Below are 7,203 nucleotides of genomic sequence, written 5' to 3'. Positions count from 1 at the left end.
AAAAATTTAGCAATCAGAATTTGATAATTTTTCTGTGTAATTCCTCTGCTGTATGTTCTGAATCTTCAATTCTCTGTATTATTGACTTGAAAAGACACAAATAAAAACTTTTTTTGGATTTTTAGTAATGAGGAATAATCAAAATGCAACTAAAATCAAATAGACAATGCATGCAAGACACCAAACTTAGCAGTTTGTATACTACTGACACTAACAAAATGAGAATGCATATGAGAAACAACAAAACACTCAAGACAAGAGAATTTAAAGATCAGAATAAGGAAATCATCAAGAACAACTTGAAGATTAATGAGGACACATGCATGAATTCGAAAAATGCAAGAAGAACAGAAACATGCAATTGACACCAAACTTAAAATGAGACACTAGACTCACAAGAAACATAAACTATTTTTGGTTTTTATGATTTTGTAATTTTTTTGGATTTTTCGAAAATTAAGTGGAAAAGAAAATAAAGATATCAAAATTCTTAATGAGAATTCCAGGAATCATGCAATGTTAGTCTAAAGCTTCAGTCTAAGGGAATTAGACATGGCTAGCCAAGCTTCAGCAGGACATTACATTCAAGAGCTAAATTGATGAGAATCAATCAGCTTTGGTGATGATAAAAACATCACCTTGAAACACTAGAATTCATTCTTAAGAACTCTGAAGAAAAATACATAATCTAAGCAACAAGATGAACCGTCAGTTGTCTAAACTCAACAATCCCCGGCAACGGCGCCAAAAACTTGGTGCACAAAATTGTGATACACAATGGCGCCAACAACTTGGTACGCACAATTGTAATCTCAACTCTTTTTCACAACTTCGCACAACTAACCAGCAAGTGCACTAGGTCGTCCAAGTAATAAACCTTACGTGAGTAAGGGTCGATCCCACGGAGATTGTCGGCTTGAAGCAAGCTATGGTCATCTTGTAAATCTCAATCAGGCAGATTCAAATGGTTATGGCGTTTTGATAATTGAAAGATAAATAGACATAAAATAAAGATAGAGATACTTATGTAATTCATTGGTGGGAATTTCAGATAAGCGTATGGAGATGCGTTATTCCTTCTGAATCTCTGCTTTCCTACTGCCGTCATCCAATCCTTCATACTCCTTTCTATGGCAAGCTGTATATTGGGGGATCACCGTTGTCAATGGCTACCGTCTGTCCTCTCAGTAAAAATGGTCCAAATGCGCTGTCACCACACGGCTAATCATCTGTCGGTTCTCACTCATTGTGGAATAGGATCCATTGATCCTTTTGCGTCTGTCACTATGCCCAACACTTGCGAGTTTGAAGCTCGTCACAGTCATCCCATCCCAAATCCTACTCGGAATACCACAGACAATGTTTAGACTTTCTGGATCTCAAGAATGCTGCCAATGGATTCTAGCTTATACCACGAAGACTCTGATCGTGAACCAGAAGGCTAAGAGATATGCATTCAAGCTTATTTGCACGTAGAACGGGAATGCTTGTCAGGCACACATTCATAAGTGAGAATGGTGATGAGCGTTGATGAGCGGATAATTTATATGCTTTTTGGCATTTTTTTAGGTAGTTTTTAGTAGGATCTAGCTACTTTTAGGGATGTTTTTATTAATTTTTATGCAAAATTCACATTTCTGGACTTTACTATGAGTTTTTGTGTTTTTCTGTGATTTCAGGTATTTTTTGGCTGAAATTGAGGGACCTGAGCAAAAATCTAATTCAGGCTGAAAAAGGACTGCTGATGTTGTTGGATTCTGACTTCCCTACACTCGAAATAGATTTTCTAGAGCTACAGAACTCCAAACGGCGCGCTCTCAACTTCTTTGGAAAATAGACATCCAGGGCTTTTTAGTGTATGCGATTTTAGACCTTCATGGGGGATGGCCATTCGGCCATGCCTGGATTATCAATTATGTATTTTCAACGGTGGAGTTTCTACACACCATAGATTGAGGTGTGGAGCTCTGCTGTACCTCAAGTATTAATGCAATTACTACTATTTTCTATTCAATTCATGCTTATTCTTGTTCTAAGATATTCATTCGCACTTCAACCTGATGAATGTGATGATTTGTGACACTCATCACCATTCTCAACCTATGAACGCGTGACTGACAATCACCTCCGTTCTACTTTCGGTTGAATGAGTATCTCTTGGATTCCTTAATTAAAGTCTTCGTGGTATAAGCTAGAATCCATTGGCAGCATTCTTGAGAATCCAGAAAGTCTAAACCTTGTCTGTGGTATTCTGAGTAGGATTCAGGGATTGAATGACTGTGACGAGCTTCAAACTCGCGAGTGTTGGGCGTAGTGCCAGACGCAAAAGAATCACTTGATTCTATTCCGACATGATCGAGAACCGACAGATGATTAGCCATGCTACAGTGACAGAGCATTTGGACCATTTTCACTGAGAAGATGCGAAGTAGCCATTGACAAGGGTGACGCCCTACATACAGCTTGCCATAGAAAGGAGTAAGAATGATTGGATGAAAGCAGTGGGAAAGCAGAGATTCAGAAGGAACAAAGCATCTCTATACACTTATCTGAAATTCCCACCAATGATTTACATAAGTATTTCTATCTTTATTCTATGCTTTATTTTTCTTTATATTCGAAAACCATTATTACCATTATTATCCGCCTAACTGAGATTTACAAGATGACCATGGCTTGCTTCATACCAACAATCTCCGTGGGATCGACCTTTACTCACGTAAGGTATTACTTGGACGACCCAGTGCACTTGCTAGTTAGTTGTGCGAAGTTGTGACAAAGTGTGATTCACATTTGAGAGCTCCAAGTTTATTGGCGCCATTGTTGATTATCACAATTTCGTGCACCAAGTTTTTGGCGCCGTTGCCGGGGATTGTTCTAGTTTGGACAACAGACGGTTCATCTTGTTGCTCAGATTAGGTAATTTTCTTTTCAAAAAGTTTTAAAAAATCTTTCAAAATTTTTTTATTTGTTTTCGTTTTTCCAAAAGAAAAAAATAAATAAAAAAATAATAATTTTCAAAAAAAAATACAAAAAAAATTATAAAATCATAAAAACCAAAAATACTTTTGTGTTTCTTGTTTGAGTTTAGTGTCAATTTTTAAGTTTAGTGTCAATTGCATGTTTTAAAATTTTTTCATTTTTCGAAAAAAATTCATGCATGGTGTTCTTCATGATCTTCAAGTTGTTCTTAGTTAGTCTTCTTGTTTGATCTTCATATTTTCTTATTTTGTGTCTTTTGTTGTTTTTCATATGCATTTTTGCATTCATAGTGTCTAAGCATGAAAAATTTCTAAGTTTAGTGTCTTGCGTGTTTTTCTTGTCTTGAAAATTTTTCAAAAATAAGTATTGATGTTCATCTTGATCTTCAAAGTGTTCTTGGTGTTCATCTTGACATTCATAGTGTTCTTGCATGCATTAGTTGTTTTGATTCATAATTTTTATGTCTTGAGTCATTTTGTTGTTTTTCTCTTTCCACATTAAATTCAAAAAAATAAAAAATATATCTTTTCCTTATTTTACTCATAATTATTGAAATCTTTGGGTTTACTTAGTCAAAAATTTTTAAAATAAGTTGTTTCTTGTTAGTCAAGTCAAGATTTCAATTTTAAAAATCCTATCTTTTCAAAATCTTTTTCAAAAATCAAATCTTTTTCATTTTTCTTATTATTTTTTCGAAAATTTTAAAAAGTGATTTCAAAATCTTTTTCTTAATTTCATTTCAAAATTTCGAAAACTTTACTAACAATTAATGTGATTGATTCAAAAATTTGAAGTTTGTTACTTTCTTGTTAAGAAATGTTCAATCTTTAAATTCTAGAATCATATCTTTTAGTTTCTTGTTAGTCAAGTAATCAATTTTAATTTTAAAAATCAAATCTTTTTCAAAATAAATTTCAATCATATCTTTTCAATCATATCTTTTTAAACATATCTTTTTCAAAATCAATTTCAAAATCTTTTCCAACTTCTTATCTTTTCAAAATTGATTTTCAAATCTTTTTCAACTAACTAATTGACTTTTTGTTTGTTTTACTATTTCTTATCTTTTTCAAAACCACCTAACTACTTTTCTCTCTCTAATTTTTGAAAATTACTTCCCTCTTTTTCAAAATTCTTTTTAATTAACTAATTGTTTCAAATTTTCATTTTAATTTTATTTCTTATCTTAATTTTCGAAAATCACTAACTATTTTTCAAAACAAATTTAGAAAACTCTTCTCTCTCATCTCTTTCTATTTATTTAGTTAATTACTAACACTTCTCTTCATCTAAAAATTCGAACTCTCTCTTCTCCTCTATGTTCGAATTTTTCTCACCCTTCTTCTATTCTTTTCTTCTTCTACTCACATAAAGGAATCTCTGTACTATGACATAGAGGATTCCTCTTTCTTTTCTGTTCTCTTCTTTTTCATATGAGCAGGAGCAAGGACAAGGACATTCTTGTTGAAGCAGATCCTGAACCTGAAAGGACTCTGAAGAAGAAGCTTAGAGAAGCTAAAACACAACAATCCAGAGAAAACCTTACAGAGAATCTCGAAAAAGAAGACATGGCCGAACCCAATAACAATGGTGGAGGTGCAAGGAGGATGCTTGGTGATTATACTACACCAACTTCCAATTTTTATGGAAGAAGCATCTCAATCCCTGCCATTGGAGCAAACAATTTTGAGCTGAAGCCTCAACTAGTTGCTCTAACAACAGAACTACAAGTTTCATGGACTTCCATCAGAAGATCCCTATCAGTTTTTAACTAAATTCTTGCAGATCTGTGAGACTGTTAAGACTAATAGAGTAGATCCTAAAGTCTACAGGCTCATGCTTTTCCCTTTTGCTGTAAGAGACAGGGCTAGAACATGGTTGGACTCACAACCTAAAGATAGCCTGGACTCTTGGGATAAGCTGGCCACGGCCTTCTTGGCCAAGTTCTTTCCTCCTCAAAAGCTGAGCAAGCTTAGAGTGGATGTTCAGACCTTCAAGAAAAAAGATGGTGAATCCCTCTATGAAGCTTGGGAAAGATACAAGTAGTTGACCAAAAAGTGTCCTTCTGGCATGTTTTCAGAGTGGACCATTTTGGATATATTCTATGATGATCTATCTGACCTTTCTAAGATGTCACTGGACCATTCTGCAAGTGGATCCATTCACCTAAAGAAAACGCCTGCAGAAGCTCAAGAACTCTTTGACATGGTTGCAAATAACCAATTCATGAGCGGATAATTTATACGCTTTTTGGCATTGTTTTTAGGTAGTTTTTAGTAGGATCTAGCTACTTCTAGGGATATTTTTATTAGTTTTTATGCAAAATTCACATTTCTAGACTTTACTATGAGTTTGTGTGTTTTTCTGTGATTTCAGGTATTTTCTGGCTGAAATTGAGGGATCTGAGCAAAAATCTGATTCAGGCTGAAAAAGGACTGCTAATGCTGTTGGATTCTGACCTCCCTACACTCGAAATGGATTTTCTGGAGCTACAGAACTTTAAATGGCGCGATCTCAACTGCGTTGGAAAGTAGACATCTAGGACTTTCCAGCAATATACAATAGTCTATACTTTGTTCGATCTTAGACGACACAAACTGGCGTTCAATACCAGTTCCATGCTGCATTCTAGAGTAAAACGCCAGAAACACGTCACAAACTAGAGTTAAACGCCAAAAACACGTTACAACTTGGCGTTTAACCCCAAGAGAAGCCTCTGCACGTGTAAAGCTCAAGCTCAGCCCAAGCACACACCAAAGTGAGCCTCAGAAGTGGATTTCTGCACTTAGACTTATTTCTGTAAACCCTAGTAGCTAGTTTAGTATAAATAGAACTTTTTTACTATTGTACTAGGTCTTGTCTTTTGATTGATCTTTAATCAGTGTATGCGATTTTAGACCTTCATGGGGGCTGACCATTCGGCTATGCCTGGATCATCACTTATGTATTTTCAACGGTGGAGTTTCTACACACCATAGATTGAGGTGTGGAGCTCTGCTGTACCTCAAGTATTAATGCATGTGGTATGAGGTTCACACTTGACCCTAAGTCACACAGAGCCTTCTTGAAGGTTATGGTGCCTATGGTACAAGGTATGGAAAACTTCCCAGGATCTTGTCTCTTTTGAGGTAATTTCTGCCTAGACAAGTCATCCAGTTCTTTGGTGAGCAAAGGAGGTTCATCCTCCCAAGTCTCATTTCCAAATAACTTGTCATTTAGCTTCATGATTGCTCCAAGGTATTTAGCAACTTGCTCCTCAGTGACATACTCATCCTCTTCAGAGGAAGAATACTCATCAGAGCTCATGAAAGGCAGAAGTAAGTCCAATGGAATCTCTATGGTCTCATTTTGAGTCCCAAATTCCCATGGTTCCTCATTGGGGAACTCAAAGGAGGTTGGTGCATGCCCATTGAGGTCTTCCTCAGTGGCGTCCTCTTCCTCTCTTTCCTCTCCAGATTCGGCCATGGTTATGGCTTTGCACTCTCCTTTTGGATTTTCTTCTGTATCACTTGGGAGAGTACTAGGAGGGAGTTCAGTAACTTTCTTGCTCAGCTGTCCCACTTGTGCTTCCAAATTCCTAATGGAAGACCTTGTTTCAGTCATGAAACTTTGAGTGGTTTTGATTAGATCAGAGACCATGGTTGCTAAGTCAGAGGGGTTCTGCTTAGAATTCTCTGTCTGTTGCTGAGAAGATGATGGAAAAGGCTTGCCATTGCTAAACCTGTTTCTTCCACCATTATTGTTGAAACCTTGTTGAGGTCTCTCTTGATTCTTCCATGAGAAATTGGGGTGACTTCTCCATGAAGAATTATAGGTGTTTCCATAGGGTTCTCCTAGGTAATTCACCTCTTCCATTGAAGGGTTCTCAGGATCATAAGCTTCTTCTTCAGATGAAGCATCCTTAGTACTGACTGGTGCATTTTGCATTCCAGACTGACTTTGAGAAATCAAATTGACTTGTTGAGTCAATATCTTGTTCTGAGCCAATATGGCGTTCAGAGTGTCAATCTCAAGAACTCCTTTCTTCTGACTAGTCCCATTGTTCACAGGATTCCTTTCAGAAGTGTACATGAATTGGTTATTTGCAACCATTTCAATGAGCTCTTGAGCCTCTGTAGGCGTCTTCTTCAGATGAAGAGATCCTCCAGCAGAGCTATCCAAAGACATTTTGGATAGTTCAGAGAGACCATCATAGAAAATACCTATGATGCTCCATTCAGA

At 36.4% G+C, this 7,203-nt stretch overlaps 1 non-coding gene across 1 annotated transcript; it reads right to left on the bottom strand.

Moving 5' to 3' along the window:
- Positions 1-4,950: 4,950 nt before the first annotated feature.
- Positions 4,951-5,054, bottom strand: LOC130952240 (small nucleolar RNA R71). Its single transcript, XR_009074421.1, has one exon. It is a non-coding gene; the product is annotated as a small nucleolar RNA R71 (small nucleolar RNA).
- Positions 5,055-7,203: the final 2,149 nt, after the last annotated feature.

The sequence above is a fragment of the Arachis stenosperma genome, chromosome 9 (assembly GCF_014773155.1).
Source record: "Arachis stenosperma cultivar V10309 chromosome 9, arast.V10309.gnm1.PFL2, whole genome shotgun sequence".
Classification (NCBI taxonomy): Eukaryota; Viridiplantae; Streptophyta; class Magnoliopsida; order Fabales; family Fabaceae; genus Arachis; species Arachis stenosperma.
The sequence above is the reverse complement of the archived record's forward strand: the minus strand, read 5'-3'. Positions and strand labels throughout refer to the sequence as shown.